Source organism: Ranitomeya variabilis, chromosome 5 (genome assembly GCF_051348905.1).
Source record: "Ranitomeya variabilis isolate aRanVar5 chromosome 5, aRanVar5.hap1, whole genome shotgun sequence".
NCBI lineage: Eukaryota > Metazoa > Chordata > Amphibia > Anura > Dendrobatidae > Ranitomeya > Ranitomeya variabilis.
In genome coordinates, this window is record NC_135236.1 from 104,210,123 (window position 1) to 104,228,674 (window position 18,552).

Sequence of the window (18,552 nt, forward strand, 5' to 3'; positions counted from 1 at the left end):
CTGACAAGAGAGGGCCGCCCACCAAAATTAAACTGTAAGTCTCATCTTGAGTTTGCCAAAAGACATGTGGGAGACTCCTCAAATGTATAGAGGTAGATGCTAGGGTTGAGCGACTTTTATTTTTATAGGATCGGGTCGGGTTTCACGAAACCCGACTTTTTCAAAAGTCGGGTCGAGTGAAATCGGCCGATCCTATAAAAAAGTCGGGGTCGGGGTCGGCCGAAACACGAAACCCAATGCAGTGCAATGGGATACTATGGTTCCCAGGGTCTGAAGGAGAGGAAACTCTCCTTCAGGCCCTGGGATCCATATTAATGTGTAAAATAAAGAGTTAAAATAAAAAATATTGATATACTCACCTCTCCGACGCAGCCTGCACCTTACCGAGGGAACCGGCAGCCTTCTTTGCTTAATATGCGCGCGTGAATGGCCTTAGATGACGTCACAGCTTCTGATTGGTCACGGCCGCCCATGTGACCGCCACGCGACCAATCACAAGCCGTGACGTAATTCTCAGGTCCTAAATTCCTAATTCTAGGAATTTAGGACCTGAGAATTACGTCACGGCTTGTGATTGGTCGCGTGGCGGTCACATGGGCGGCCACGACCAATCACAAGCCATTACGTCATCTAAGGCCCTTCACGCGCTCATTCTTAAGAAGGAAGGCTGCCGGAAAGAAGCAGGGCGCGTCCGAGGGTGAGTATATACCTAATAGGAATATACTCACCCTCGGCTTCTTTCCGGCAGCCTTCCTTCCTATGAATGCGCACGTGAATGGCCTTAGATGACGTCACGGCTTGTGATTGGTCGTGGCCGCGCATGTGACCGCCACGCGACCAATCACAAAGCCGTGATGTAATTCTCAGGTCCTAAATTCCTATAATTCATCTAAGGCCATTCACGCGCGCATTTTAAGCAAAGAAGGCTGCCGGTTCCCTTGGTAAGGTGCAGGCTGCATCGGAGAGGTGAGTATATCAATATTTTTTATTTTAATTCTTTATTTTACACTTAAATGTGGATTCCGATACCGATTTCCGATATCGCAAACATATCGGAACTCGGTATCGGAATTCCGATACCAGATTCAGAAGATCGCCGACCTCATGGCTGACCCCACACAGGGGTCGGGTCGGGTTTCATGAAACCCGACTTTGCCAAAAGTCGGCGACTTCTGAAAATGGCCGACCCGTTTCGCTCAACCCTACTAGGTGCTGTGGTAAGATGAGACCAAATTTTAACTTTTTACCCACCAAGATAAATGCTATGTCTGGCACCAAACGAATAAAGCTCATCACCCCAAGAACACCATCCCCACAGTGAGACATGGTGGTGGCAGCATTATGAGGTAGGAATGTTTTTTGGCAGAAGGGACAGGGAAAATGGTCCAAATTGAGAGGAAGGTAGGTGAGAAATTCAGAGATATTCTTGAGCCAAACCTGTTTCAGTCTGTCAGTGATTTGAGACTGGGACAGAGGTTCACCTTCCAACAAGACAATGACCCAAAGCATACTGATAAAGCAACAATTGAGTGATTTAAGGGGAAACGTGTAAATATTTTGGAGTGACCCAGTCAAAGCCCAGAGCTTAATCCAGTTGATAATTTGTGGTCAGACTTGAAAATTGATGTTCACCTGAGGAGACCATCTACCATAATTTAAAGGTACTGGAGCAGTTTTGCTTTGAGGTATGGGAACAAATCCCAGTCGAAAATTATTGAAAGCTCATAGAGACTTATCCAAAGTGACTTTCTGCTGTAATTGGCACAAAAGGAGGCTCTACAAAGTACTGACTTTGGGGGAGTGAATAGTTGTGCACACTGAAGTTTTCACAGTTGTAGGCACGTTCTTTACATAAACTGTTGCAAACCCTCAAAAAAAAAATCGATCTATCAGGTATTTCCAGCTCTTTTTGTCCCATAAAATCCATAATTTATTGAAGCAAAATTATTTAAAAACAGCATGATAGCATACAGCATAAACATCACTAGCCCCCTTAAGGGTTAACTAGAATGGTCAGACGCGTTTCGACCCTTGCGGTTCTTAGGCCGGGGTCACACATGCGTGTTTTACGGACGTAAGAGCGCAGAAACTACGTCCGTAAAACTCGCATTACATACGGCACAATTATTCTCAATGGGGCTGCTCCTATTAGTCCGTATATTACGGTTCTGTATTATACGGCTTTCTACGGCCGTACAAAATCGCAGCATGCTGCGTTTGTCAGCGTATTGCGCAAAAAAATCGCCAATGAAAGTCTATGGGGGCGAGAAAAATACGGATTCCACACGGACCAGCAGTGTGACTTGCGAGAAATACGCAGCGGTGTTAGTGAAAAGTCGGTAATTCAATTGCCGGCTTTTCATTTCTCCTGCACAAACCCGACATGATATGAGACATGGTTTTCATACAGTAAACCATCTCATATCCCTTTTTTTTTTTGCATATTTCACACTACTAATGTTAGTAGTGTGTATGTGCAAAATTTCAGCGCTGTAGCTGCTAAAATAAAGGGTTAAATGGCGGAAAAAATTGGCGTGGGCTCCCGCGCAATTTTCTCCGCCAGAATGGTAAAGCCAGTGACTGAGGGCAGATATTAATAGCCAGGAGAGGGTCCATGGTTATTGGCCCCCCCGTGGCTAAAAACATCTGCCCCCAGCCACCCCAGAAAAGGCACATCTGGAAGATGCGCCTATTCTGGCACTTGGCCACTCTCTTCCCACTCCCTGTAGCGGTGGGATATGGGGTAATGAAGGGTTAATGTCACCTTGCTATTGTAAGGTGACATTAAGCCAGATTAATAATGGAGAGGCGTCAATTATGACACCTATCCATTATTAATCCAATTGTTTGAAAGGGTTAAAAAAACACACATACACATGATTTAAAAGTATTTTAATGAAATAAACACAGCGGTTGTTTTAATAATTTATTGCTCTCTCAATCCATTTGCAGGCCCTCGCTTGGCAAAACAATAAACACACAAGATACATACCTTCTGGTGAACCGTCTCGTCCCACGAAGTAATCCATCTGAAGGGGTTAACTAATATTACAGGCAGGAGCCCTGCTAATGCAGCGGTGTGCTCGTGCTTGTAATTCCCCGGCGAATGAATGAAATGTAGGTCATTGACCTACATTTCCTTCAGTCGCGGTGATGCGTCCTCTACTGGATGTCCTCATATGACCTGGAGCGTGGGAAAAAGTTCCCAGGCTGCAGTTCATGAGAACATCCACCAGGAGCGCATCACCGCGACTCAATGTAAGTACAGATCCAGCTTTCCTTTCAGCACCCGGGGATTACAGACACGAGCGAGTGGTTTATCGCAACTCGTGCCTGTAATATTAGTTAACCCCTTCAGATGGATTACTTCGTGGGACGTGACGTTTCATCTGAAGGTATGTATCTTGTGCGTTTATTATTTTGCCAAGCGAGGGCCTGGAAATGGATTGAGAGAGCAATAAATTATTAAAACAACCGCTGTGTTTATTTCATGAAAATACTTTTAAATCATGTGTGTGTGTGTTTTTTTAACCCTTTCAAACAATTGGATTAATAATGGATAGGTGTCATAATTGACGCCTCTCCATTATTAATCTGGCTTAATGTCACCTTACAATAGCAAGGTGGCATTAACCCTTCATTACCCCATATCCCACCGCTACAGGGAGTGGGAAGAGAGTGGCCAAGTGCCAGAATAGGCGCATCTTCCAGATGTGCCTTTTCTGGGGTGGCTGGGGGCAGATGTTTGTAGCCAGGGGGGGCCAATAACCATGGACCCTCTCCTGGCTATTAATATCTGCCCTCAGTCACTGGCTTTACCATTCTGGTGGAGAAAATTGTGCGGGAGCCCACGCCAATTTTTTCCGCCATTTAACCCTTTATTTTAGCAGCTACAGCGCTGAAATTTTGCACATACACACTACTAACATTAGTAGTGTGGAATATGCAAAAAAAAAGGGGATATGAGATGGTTTACTGTATGAAAACCATGTCTCATATCCTGTCGGGTTTGTGCAGGAGAAATGAAAAGCCGGCAATTGAATTACCGGCTTTTCACAGATATCGCGCTGAATGAAATCTAAATACAGAATATATATATATATGTGTCTCAATGACATATATATTTATATATATATATATATATATATATATATATATATATATATATATATATACTGTATATATGTTTTCCCGAACATTTGAGCACATAAATCCATTAGATGTCGGTTTTGCAAGCCTGCGCGAAAATCTCGCAGTACGGATGCCATACGGATTACATACGGAGGATGCCATGCGCAAAATACGCTGACACACCCTGACTACGGATCACTATTTTGGGAACATTTCGCCGTATTACGGCCGTAGTACGGATGTATAATACGTGGCGTATTGTCTTACGCCAAGTGTGACACCAGCCTTAATCAGTGCGTGAAATTCCAGGTTGTGATGTAGCAAAACACAAAAAATGCCAAGAATACTTTCGTAAGCCACTAATATACTATATATATATATATATATATATATATATATATATATATATATATATATATACATATATTTGTATATACACCATGTTCCATGTTATTATGCAAATGATATTTTTCTCGGATTTTCCTAAATGGTCGGTGCAAATGACAGACAGACTAATAAAAGTCATCACCCGTTAGATTGTACATCGAATTTTATTGAAGAAACCTCCCAATGATAACAGTATAATCTCCAAAATGAATAAAAACTCAAAATGCACTGTTCCAAATTATTAGGCACAGTAGAATTTCTAAACATTTGATATGTTTTAACCCCATGGTGACGGAGCCAAATTTTTGAAATCTGACCAGTGTCAATTTATGTGGTAATAACTCTGGAATACTTCAACAAATCCCAGTGATTTTGAGATTGTTTTTTCGTGACACATTATACTTTATGATCATTTTAAATTTATGTCGATATGTTTTGTATTTATTTATAAAAAATATCAGGAATTTGAGAAAAATGTAAAAAAATTAGCAATTTTCAAACTTTGAATGATTATCCCTTTAATCCAGAACGTCATACCACAGCAAAACATTAATAAATAACATTTCCCACATGTCAGCTTTATATCAGCACCATTTGTAAAATGTTATTTTATTTTGTTAGCATTTTAGGAGGTTTAAAAATTTAGCAGTAATTTTTCATTTTTTCAAGGAAATTTAGAAAATTTATTTTTTTAGGGACCTATCCATGTTTGAAGTGCCTTCAGTGGACCCATATATTGGGAAACCCCCAAAAGTGATACCATTTTAAAAACGGCACCCCCTGACACACTGAAAACTGCAGTCAGGTAGTTTATTAAACCTTCAGGTGCTTTTCAGGAATTAATGCAAAGTGGTATGACAGAAATGAAAATGTGTATTTTTTCCACCTAAATGCCTCTAACTTCTGAGCAGGTTACAACAGCCATCAGACTCTAAGGCCGCTATTTGGTTATGAATTGCCATGGCAAACATCAGGACCATACAATGATGATCTCAGGGTACCGATGGGGATAAAGAGGAAGACCCCACACTCTGTTAACCATTTATAATGATGTAGTCACTATTGACAGCAGCATCTAAGGGGTTAAACAGATTTGGACGGTGCAAACACTGATCGTGGCTAATGCAGCAAGTTGTCAGCTATAGTGTCCAGCCGACAGCTGCGGGAATGTCACCTGTATGGGGAGGCTATTCTCTTATATCTCAGGTCAGTTAAAAGATGTATTGGCTGTCATTAAACTGAAAATGCTCATTTGTGGAATTTGCAGCATTAGGAGGTCACATTCACTGAACAAAAAAGCTATTTAACTCCAAAACATCCTAACAGGCCAAGTTACATGTTAACATAGGACCCCTTCTTTGATATCACCTTCACAATTCTTGCATCCATTGAACTTGTAAGTTTTTGGAGAGTTTCTGCCTGTATTTCTTTGCATGAAGTCAGAACAGCCTCCCAGAGCTGCTGTTTTGATGTGAACTGCCTCCCACCCTCATAGATCTTTTGCTTGATGATACTCCAAAGGTTCTCTATAGGGTTGAGGTGGGGAGGATGGTGGCCACACCATGAGTTTATCTCCTTTTATGCCCATAGCAGCCAGTGTCTCAGAGGTATTCTTTGCAGCATGAGATGGTGCATTGTCATGCATGAAGATGATTTTGCTCCTGAAGGCACGTTTCTCCTTTTTATACCACGGAAGAAAGTTGTCAGTCAGAAACTCTATATAGTTTGCAGAGGTCATTTTCACACCTTCAGGAATCTTAAAGGGCCCTACCAGCTGTTTCCCCATGATTTCAGCTCAAAACATGACTCCTCTACCTCCTTGCTGACGTCACAGCCTTGTTGGGACATGGTGGCCATCCACCAACCATCCACTACTACATCCATCTGGACCATCCAGGGTTGCTCGACACTCATCAGTAAACAAGACTGAAAATTAGTCTTCATGTATGTCTGGGCCCACTGCAACCGTTTCTGCTTGTGAACACTGTTTAAGGGTGGCTGAATAGTAGGTTTATGCACCACAGCAAGCCTTTGAAGGATCCTACACCTTGAGGTTCGAGGGACTCCAGAGGCCCCAGCAGCTTCAAATATCTGTTTGCTGCTTTGTAATGGCTTTTTAGCAGCTGCTCTCTTAATCTGATGAACTTGCCTGGCAGAAACCTTCCTCATTATGCCTTTATCTGCACGAACACATCTGCGCTCAGATTCAGCTACAAATCTCTTAACAGTACGATGATCACGCTTAAGTTTTCGGGAAATATTTAATGTTTTCATCCCTTGACCAAGGCATTCCACTATTTGATGCTTTTCGGCAGCAGAGAGATCCTTTTTCCTTTAATTAGAATCACCTGGACAACTAATTATCACGTGTTTAAGATTGATTTCAGAGATCCATTGAGCCCTGAGAAACAATACCATCCATGAGTTTATTTGAAAAACAAAACAACTAAATCTTTATGACACTTAAATCCAATTTGCATAATAATTTGGAACACGGTGCATATACAGTATATACAGTATATATATATATATATATATTTAGCACAAATATCTTACATAAAATAGGTCATTTACTGATGATACATTCCCTTTAAGACCTATTGACTGACCATTAGTAATAATTGTAGCCACACTCCTCACAGCACCAATCATGATGTCCCCCAAAAGGTGCTGATCGCCAACATCATCACAGTCCATAAACAGCCGGACAAAGAATTCTGAGCATGTTTGCACCGTCATGGATGGAAGATAGGAAAGGAACCTATGTGTGCTTATTAAGGGCTAGCTCACATGAATGTACAACATGGCCGAGTGCTATTCAATGTTTTATGGGATGGCACCTGTCCCGATGTTATGCTATGGGGCAGTGTCGTTTAGTGTTTTTTTTCGCCTGCCGATTTGGTAGGAGAAAACAATCACACACGCTGACATTGCATCAGATAATACAAGCCTATGGGTACGTATGAAACATTGTATAGCACTCCGATGTCATCGGAGTGCAGTCCAATTTACGCGGACACAGACAACGGAGAAGATGGAAAACTTACGTTTTCCATCTTCTCCACATCTGTGATACGATTCTATCAGAGAATTGGATCAAACCAAGGCGACACTTGGCTCAAACTCTGACAGCATTTGATCCAAGTACCATTAGCATAATCGGCCCGATTCTCTCACATGAGAGAACAGACGTAGCCTGACAGTGGCGTATAGATGATCCTTTATTCCTCAGTCTCTGGTTCTTAGCTCATTCACTTGTGGGCCATAGAAACAGCAGGAGGTTCTGTCTCTGTGCAGGTTACTGAACTAGGAATCCTTATCTAGTTGGCAAACACATTATGTAATGAGCCCAGCCTGAGAAAGGAATGCAGGACAGAGAGTTCTGTGTATTTAGGTTATATTCAGGTAGGATCAGTAATAATTATATGGACTAAGGGGACGTCCATTCTCACCACACACGGAGAACAATCCCGATAACCTCCAAAGCATCACTGTGTGAAATACTGACCCTATACACACACAGGCAGGCAGACTAGAGCGGAGGCATAAGTAAGGAGCAGGAGTAGTATGAGTATTATCACTGCTGCCAAGCAATTTCACAAATATGGCTTTGCCCTAAGTTTTCAGTGATTTGCCAATAAGAATCCTTTTAATATCTGAGGTGATTCCTCTGGGTGTAATACATTAGCTCTGTATGAAAGCGATTAAAGGACAAGGTTCACTGGCACATTTTTCCACTGCTTTTACTGGCACAGTTCTGCAGGTAATGTTTGCCCACAGAATCACTGTGGTGTTATAAAGGAATGGTATTCCCCGCTCACCTTTATAAGTGCTGATCCGGCATAATGCCAAGCAGTCACCACTGTCCTCTGTGATCCCCTTGGTCATCAGATATTTGCCAGCTGGCCCATGCAGAATTGGGTCTTGTTCAGACAAGTGTACAATACGGATGTAAAAATCGGACAGCACACTGTCCAGTGTAACTCAATAGGGCTGTTCAGATGACAGTTTTTTTTTGTAAGATCCTGGTGTGAAAAAGAAAGTTGTAGCATGCGCTATTCTCTTCCGTATCATCATCAAGTCTATACATGCGCAAAAAAACATCCATAATGTATCCAATTTTTATGAGTACATTGCAATTATTAAAAGGGTTGTCCACTACTTGGACTACCCCATTTCAATCTCTATGTTTCGAGCAAGTAAAAGAATACGGCTTATACTCACCTCCAATGCCGACGCCGTTCCAGCAGCATTGGCACTGGCTCTTTCAGGGGATCTCGGCCAATCAGTGGCCACTTTACTGTCCCCTGCTTTGGACGTAATTGACATCAGAGGAAGAGAGAGCTACGACTGCTTTCTCCTTTCCTCTGGAAATCTGATATGTCCGAAGAAAATAGAAATTTTGATCTTGTACATTTGACACCTGAGTGACCAGGCCAAAATTTTCAAATCTGACCAGTGTCATTTTGTGTAGGAATAACTGTGATACAGCCGCGAGACATGCAGGTGCGGTGTCAGGCAGCGGATCAACCCGATCGCTCCATGTATCCAGGTTCCCTCTGCAAGCATACCAACTATGATGCAGACCATCACCGGACACCACAAACCATCTCAAGCTGATAATCCGAGTGGTCAGACCTGTCTGAGAAAGCCAGCGCTACCCGAGGAAGTCTGTCCCCCCACTACCACCATCACGCAGGTATGTGATATTTCAGGTCTTAGAAACAATGAATGGGAAGAATAAGAAAATTAATACACCGCCATATTGATCCTATAGTATGACAGCTACCAGCAGAAGAGAAACATATATAGCAAGACAGCTGATTTAATCAGCCATTATGTGCTCTTAACAGCCTCAGGTGGAGCAGAGCACCGCCCACGGCTGTTAACCTGTTAAATCCTGCTGTCAATCTCTGATGGAGGGATTTAAGATGCGGGTCTGTCCATACTTCCATTGGCCAGCCTGTGACTTGATCGTGGGGCACCGATGGGATGTCATGACAGCCGGGATCTGCTGATGACACACATGCTTGTTAGGCCGGTGTCACACATGCGAGTTTTACGGATGTAAGAGTGCAGAAACTACGTGCGTAAAACTCGCATGACATACGGCACAATGATTCTCAATGGGTCTAGTCCTATCAGCCGTATATTACGAATCCGTAATATACGGCGTTCTACGGCCATACAAAATCGCAGCATGCTGCGTTAGTCAGCGTATTGCGCAAATAATACGCCAATGAAAGTCTATGGGGGCGAGAAAAATACGGATTCCACACGGACCAGCAGTGTGACTTGCGAGAAATACGCAGCGGTGTTAGTGAAAAGTCGGTAATTCAATTGCCGGCTTTTCATTTCTCCTGCACAAACCCGACAGGATATGAGACATGGTTTACATACAGTAAACCATCTCATATCCCCTTTTTTTTTGCATATTCCACACTACTAATGTTAGTAGTGTGTATGTGCAAAATGTGGGCACTGTAGCTGCGAAAATAAAGGGTTAAATGGCGGAAAAAATTGGCGTGGGCTCCCGCGCAATTTTCTCCGCCAGAATGGTAAAGCCAGTGACTGAGGGCAGATATTAATAGCCAGGAGAGGGTCCATGGTTATTGGCCCCCCCGTGGCTAAAAACATCTGCCCCAAGCCACCCCAGAAAAGGCACATCTGGAAGATGCGCCTATTCTGGCACTTGGCCACTCTCTTCCCACTCCCTGTAGCGGTGGGATATGGGGTAATGAAGGGTTAATGCCACCTTGCTATTGTAAGGTGACATTAAGCCAGATTAATAATGGAGAGGCATCAATTATGACACCTATCCATTATTAATCCAATAGTACGAAATGGTTAATAAAACACACACACACATGATTAAAAATTATTTTAATGAAATAAACACACAGGTTGTTTAAGTATTTTATTGTTCTCTCAATCCATCAGAAGACCATCGCTTGGCAAAATAATAAACGCACAAGATACATACCCTCTGGTGAACCGTCACGTCCCACGAAGTAATCCATCTGAAGGGGTTAATTATTTTACAGCCATGAGCTGCGCTAATGAACTCGCTCGTGGTTGTAAGCCCCGGGGAATGAAGGAAAGCTGGGTGATCTGTACTTACATTGAGTTGCGGTGATGCGCCCTCTGGTGGATGTTCTCATGAACTGGAGCCTTGGAAAAGTTCCCACGCTCGAGTTCATATGAGTTCATCCACCAGAGGGCGCATCACCGCAACTCAATGTAAGTACAGATCACCCAGCTTTCCTTCATTCCCCGGGGCTTACAACCATGAGCGAGTTCATTAGCGCAGCTCATGGCTGTAAAATAATTAACCCCTTCAGATGGATTACTTCGTGGGACGTGACGGTTCACCAGAGGGTATGTATCTTGTGCGTTTATTATTTTGCCAAGCGATGGTCTTCTGATGGATTGAGAGAACAATAAAATACTTAAACAACCTGTGTGTTTATTTCATTAAAATAATTTTTAATCGTGTGTGTGTGTGTGTGTTTTTTAACCCTTTCAATTGGATTAATAATGGATAGGTGTCATAATTGACGCCTCTCCATTATTAATCTGGCTTAATGTCACCTTACAATAGCAAGGTGGCATTAACCCTTCATTACCCCATATCCCACCGCTACAGGGAGTGGGAAGAGAGTGGCCAAGTGCCAGAATAGGCGCATCTTCCAGATGTGCCTTTTCTGGGGTGGCTGGGGGCAGATGTTTTTAGCCACGGGGGGGCCAATAACCATGGACCCTCTCCTGGCTATTAATATCTGCCCTCAGTCACTGGCTTTACCATTCTGGAGGAGAAAATTGCGCGGGAGCCCACGCCAATTTTTTCCGCCATTTAACCCTTTATTTTCGCAGCTACAGTGCCCACATTTTGCACATACACACTACTAACATTAGTAGTGTAGAATATGCAAAAAAAAAGGGGATATGAGATGGTTTACTGTATGTAAACCATGTCTCATATCATGTCGGGTTTGTGCAGGAGAAATGAAAAGCCGGCAATTGAATTACCGGCTTTTCACAGATATCGTGCTGAATGAAATATAAATACAGAATATATATATATGTGTCTCAATGACATATATATATATATATATATATATATATATATATATACTGTATATATGTTTTCCCGAACATTTGAGCACATAAATCCATTAGATGTCGGTTTTGCAAGCCTGCGAGAAAATATCGCAGTACGGATGCCATACGGATTACATACGGAGGATGCCATGCGCAAAATACGCTGACACACCCTGACTACGGATCACTATTTTGGGAACATTTCTCCGTATTACGGCCGTATTACGGACGTATAATACGTTCCGTATTGTCTTACGCCAAGTGTGACGCCGGCCTTACTCTGATCCTCCTCAGAGATTGTGATTTTCACTATACATAGCAGTGCTAATGCTGATGCACTGCTATGTATAGAACACAAGCGATAAGACAATCGCCAGTTCAAGTCCCCTAAAGGAACTATGAAATACAGTAAAAAGTAGAAAAAAAGTGAATTTATTAGAAAATAATAGAATAATTAGAAAAAAATAAATACATACTTGTTATCGCTGCATTCAAAAATGTCCAATCTATCAAAATATTCAATAAATTAATCTAACAGGTAAACAACGTAATGAAAAAAAATTTGAATCTTCCAGAATTATGATTTTTTTTTTAAGAGGCGATCAAAACATCATATCAACCCCAAAATGGTATCAATAAAAACGTCAGCTCAGGGTGAAAAAAAAAAGACCTTCACACATATCCCGAAAAATTAAAATATTACTAATCTCGGAAAATTGCGACAAAAGTAACAAAAACATTTTCGTACAAGTTTCTGAATTTTTTTTCACCACTTACGTAAAAAAGCTTTAAATATTTGGTACCTTTGTAGTCATGCTGACATGGAGAATCACAATGCCATGAACTTAAAGTTTGGGTGGAAATGGGTCTTCCAAATGGACAATGACAAAATGGTAACAAAGTGGCTTAAGGATAACAAAGTCAATGTTTTGGAGTGGCCAGCACAAAGCCCTGATCTCAATCCTACTGAAAATGTACAGTATGGGCAAAGCTGAAAAGGCCGGTGCGAGCAAGGCGACCTACAAACCTGGATCAGTTACACCAGTTTTGTCAGGAGGAATGGGCCCAAATTCTGACCAACTATTGTGAGAAGCTTGTGGAAGGATATCCCAAACGTTTGACCCAAGTTATTCAGTTTAAGAGCGATGGTACCAGGGCCGCATTTGCTACTTGAGGGCACGTGCCTAGGGCGCCAGGATGCGGGTAGAGGAACCTGAGCAAGGCTTTTTTTTTTTAGTCCGGAGTCGACTTTAGGACACAGCGGAGAAAAGTGAACACACGGTCATGCCTATTTATGTCACTAAACCCCACCCTTTCCTATGATTAGTGTATGTGATAGTTTGGGAAAGGATGACCCTGTCCCTAGTGATGCTCTGTCACCTCTGATGGGAAATGCTCAGAAGGCGGAGCCCGGCCTGTACCAGGAAAAACAGCGGGATTGTTGTCAGCGGCTTTGGGAGTGTGGAGGGCGGGACAGTGTGGTGTACACGTCCGGCCCGGTGACATCATCTCAAGGAGAAGCTGGACATAGTGGGTTAATGCCAGGGGAATACGGGGAGATCGGAGGGGAACATGGCGCCGGAGCCTGGGAGGACTGTTATGATCCTTAGTGGCTGAGGATCACAAATCTGACCAGCTAAGTAACTGAACATAGGACGAGCTCTAGGGAGGTGGTAACTGGACTGACCGCAATCCTGATCCTATCCAACACACACTAAAAGTAGCCGTGGAACGTTCCTGAAATCCTAGACGTCTTTTCACGGCCTGAGAAACTAGCTACCCCTAAAGAGAGAAAGCAAAGACCTCACTTGCCTCAGAGAAAATACCCCAAAGATATAGAAAGCCCCCCACAAATAATAACGGTGAGTTAAGGGGAAAATACAAACGTAGAAATGAAACAGATTTAGCAAATGAGGCCCACTAATCACTAGATAGCAGAAGATAGATAGGAAACTGTGCGGTCAGTAAAAAACCCCTATACAAAATATTCACGCTGAGAGTTCAAGAACCCCTACACCAACTAACGGTGTGAGGGGAGAAACTCAGCCCCCTAGAGCTACCAGCAAGTGAGGAAATCACATATTAGCAAACTGGACAGAACTCATCATAAACAAAGAAACATATAGAACACTGATGAGCAAAAAATGAACAAACAGAAACTTAGCTTCTCTTGGAGAGACTGATAACGAATGTAGTAAGGAGAGATCAGAATAACACTGAATACATCGACAGCAGGCAACAAATCAAGGTCCAGGTGAGCTAAATAGGAAACCAACTAGCAGATGACGAGACAGCTGATCCCAGCCACAGACCCGCAGAATGACAAAAAGAGCCACCAGAGGGAGCCCAAAGATAGCAGTCACACAGTACCACTTGTGACCACAAGAGGGAGCCCAAGAACAGAGTTCACAACAGAGGACGCAGGTGTGACCGCACCGCTCATCCTCCGCTGCCACAGCCAGTCACACGGTGCCCACCCGCCGCAATGTCTGCCACCCGCTGCCATCTGCACTGCCCCAGTCACCACCCAGTCTGCACCCGAGTTCCTGTCTGCGGGCATCACCCATCACTAATCAACTTGCCCACCCTGTGGCTGGCATCACTCGTCATACTACCCACCCTGTGCCTGGCATCACCCATCACCCTGCCCACCCTGTTACTGGCAGCACCCTTCCCATCCTGTGGCTGACATCACCCTGCCCATCCTGTGCCTGGCATCTACCATCACCCTGCCCACCCTGTGCCTAGCATCACCCTCATACTACCCACCCTGTGCCTGGAATCATCCATCACTCATCACCCTGCCCAACCTATGCCTGGCAGCACCGTCACTTATCACCCTGCCCACCCTGTGCCTGGCATTAGCCATCATACTACCCACACTGTGCCTGGCATCACCCATTACCTTGCCCACCCTGTGCCAGGCATCAACCTGCCCACCCTGTGCCTGGCATCAACCATCACCTTGCCCACCCTGTGCCTGGCATCACCCTCATATTACCCACCCTGTGCCTGGCATCATTCATCACCTTGCCCACCCAGTGCCTGGCATCTCCCTCATACTACCCACCCTGTGCCTGGCATCACCCATCACCCTGCCTACCTTGCGCCTGGCATCACTCATCACCCTGCCCACAATGTGCCTGGCATCACCTGTCACTTATCACACAGCCCAACCTGTGCCTGGCATCACCCATCATACTGCCCACCCTGTGCCTGGCATCACCCTCATATTACCCACCCTGTGCCTGGCATCATTCATCACCTTGCCCACCCAGTGCCTGGCATCTCCCTCATACTACCCACCCTGTGCCTGGCATCACCCATCACCCTGCCTACCTTGCGCCTGGCATCACTCATCACCCTGCCCACAATGTGCCTGGCATCACCTGTCACTTATCACACAGCCCAACCTGTGCCTGGCATCACCCATCATACTGCCCACCCTGTGCCTGGCATCACCCATCATACTACCCACCCTGGGCCTGGCATCACCCGTCACTCATCACTCTGCCCACCCTGTGCCTGGCATCACCTGTCACTTATCACCCTGCCCACCCTGTGCCTGGCATCAACCATCACCCTGCCCACCCTGTGCCTGGCATCACCCATCATACGACCCACCCTGTGCCTGGCATCACCCATCATACTACCCACCCTGTGCCTTGTGTAGTGGGTCAGACTCAGTGATGACTCGGGTAAGCAGTTCCAAGGAGGGTTAAATAAACCTCCAAAAGATGCCAACAGTGCCCTAAATGGTGTTGCGTACCAAGATTAAATTCTCAGAGCCATAATTAGACTTTAAATGGTGCAGTCAGCCCTGTGTTCCTCCTGGTGCAAGATAATGCCCATGTGGTCAGCATGTGTAGGCAGCTCCCGGATGATGGCGGCATTGATGCCAGTGTCTGGCCCTCTCATATCACTAGACATGAATCCAATGCCATCTCTGGGGTTTTATATCGTATATTAGATCAGTGCAGCAATTGCCACCAAGTAATGCCACAGTCCGGGAGCTCCCTGCTGCCATGATCGAGATCCGGCTGGATACAATCCGCTGTCTCGTCAGGATCCTGTCCAGATGTGGAGCAGCTGCACACACTGCTGAGTGATAAATGTCACACAAACTGGATTTGCCTGCATGTATTTTTTTTTCTTTTTCCTTTTGATTTTCGGATGATCCAGGATCCGGCCCTCATTTGTTGATGACCTTTGGTTTCTATTGACAACGAAATTTACAATTTAATTTTAGCAAAATTTTTTAACTTGAGCCTTTCATCCATCAAGATCTGACACATGAGCCCTTTGTTGTTTTGAGCAGTATGATTTCCTTTGTTTGCCTGACATCCTTCACTAAATTCCTTAAGCTGCTGTAGCGGTCATATTATATGCTCATTATGGCGTCATCTTTTTCTCCTGCTGATTTGATCTTGCTATATAGGTTTCTCTTCTGCTGGTAGCTGTCATACTATAGGATCAATATGGTGGTGTATTAATTTTCTTATTCTTCCCGTTCATTGTTTCTAAGACCTGAAATATCACATACCTGCGTGATGGTGGTAGTGGGGGGACACACTTCCTCCGGTAGCATCCGGCTTCCTCAGACAGGTCTGACCACTCGGGGATTATCAGCTTGAGATGGTTTGTGGTGTCCGGTGATGGTCTGTGTCATAGTTGGGATGTTGTGCAGCTTCTTAAAGTCTAAACTAAGCCCAAAAATGGCAACGTCGGCCACAATAACACTACCCAGCTTTCCCAGACTCTGGAACGGCAGCTCTGCCCATGTACATCCTCACAGTTATAGATGCATAGGTGGCCTTGGGTGCAGTGACCATAAGTGGGCCGTGCGGGCAAGGTGTTACTGGGCCGGATGTCGTCTCTGGTTCTGTATGTGATGTGCCCACTGTACATTACATACAGTATGATTTCTCCGCAGGGCCAGTGGGGTGGTAGCCACAGGGTAGGACGCCGCCTGGAGTTTACTGCCCGGTGGACTTCTATGCCAAAGAGGAGAAGCAGAGCATTTTGGTGAATTTCCTCCTACCGTCTTGTATTTACCTCAACTTTCCTGTGCCATGCAGTGCTAGCCTTGGAAATATCAAGAAGGTGAGGTCTACTACGCCCATCTGCACACATTTTTGCTTTGTAATTGCAAATGAGACAGGCGTGGTGTGTGGGTCACTTGTCGGGAGGGATAAGCGGCTTAAGGATGGATTTGGCCCCCCTTATCTCTGGTATCCATTCTCATGTTTGCATCTTGTTGTATATTAATATTAGTTTATTTATTGTTATTGCTATTTGGACAAACCTTTGTCATTCCCCAGGTTTGCTCCCTTTAAAAGGAAAAGGCCTATGCTGACCCATTGTGTTGCCTGCCGGATCTGCCGTGAATGGCAAAAATCGGTGATGTGAAAGTAGCCTAAGTCACTGCCGACAGTGTCTACATTAGTCACACTCACCAATGGGGGAGGCAGCACTAAAAGTGCCCAGGGCAGCACAAACTCTAAATACGGCCCTGAATGGTACCGAATACTAATGAAATGTATGTCAACTTTCCAGTATAATGTAAGCCCGCAAAGGCAGGGTCCTCGCCCCTCTGTATCAGTTTGAGATTGTTAGTTTGCTTACTGTAAGTGATATCTGTAATTTGTATGTAACCCCTTCTCATGTACAGCACCAAGGAATCAATGGTGCTATATAAATAAATAATAATAATAACTTTTGACTTTGCAGTAAGTAATAAAAATGACTTAAACATTCTCACTCTCATTATTCTGGCGTTTGGCAAATATTAACAATGATGGTAATCCTAATTGACCTAAAACGGGAAAGGTTTATTCTGATTTCATGTCAGATATTGAGAAAAACATACAGATGTGTCTTATTATATAGTGTATGTAAACTGGTTTCAACTGCACATTATAGCCAATATACAATGTATTCTATATAAACTATGTGTCAATACACTCCTATTACTGAATACATGAACTACACTATTGCTGTATATGTAAAAATACATGATGTACTCTGGTAACATTTTTTCATCAAAAGCGTAAAGCCATCCAACCACGAAAAAGTGTACTTCATATTGGATTGTCCCTATCACTAATGCCGTACCTCTTCATGTGCCTCGGCAGGCATCAAATGAAGTGGGGAACAGATAGGAACTAGTCTTAGCTTGTAATGAAACCTTTTATCTTATGGTATTTGTGCCATTCATCAAATTTTGGGAAAAGTCAAAAACAGGGCTTTTTTTTCCTACTTTTAATTGTTTTTGGACCTTTTTGGGCAAAAAGTTGAAATTTTTACAAAATGTAGCAAATCATTGTGCAATAAGTATGTGACACCCATAAAATCACTCCACTTCATGGACGACATTGGCGAAAAAATGAGTGACTTTTTTAAAAGTCGCAAACAGCGAATCAGGTGAAAACCGAAGCTACAGCGACAATGAAAAAAAACTCAGCCAAACACATATAAAATAGACTTTAAAAAGGCGCAAAATGCTGAAAACGGAACAAAAAAAGAGGAGGCACAAATGCAATCAAGAGTCGGGCCTTATGTATTTAAGTTGCTGTTAATGACTTCAGATCTAAAGGTTATTGTATCTACATGTGCTGTGTAGGTGAAAACACTCCAATGTTCCCAGCAATGCTCTTCAATGAAATAACCGTCAGGAAGTCAGTAAAAATGTCTGCCCCCAATCACTACCTAATCTAGCCCATCTCCAGGTCTGACAGCCTCCAAGAACATTTTGCCCATAGATACGAGTTAAGACTCAGCAGTCATCAGCAGTTCTGCTATCTATAAATTTTATGTTTATTGCTCCTTTATGGTATATAAGGAGGTGAAAATACCGTATAATTAAAATACACGCGCTTTTTCAAATGCATTACTTGATATAGTCCTATCTCCCAGCAACGCAAAACAGATGGA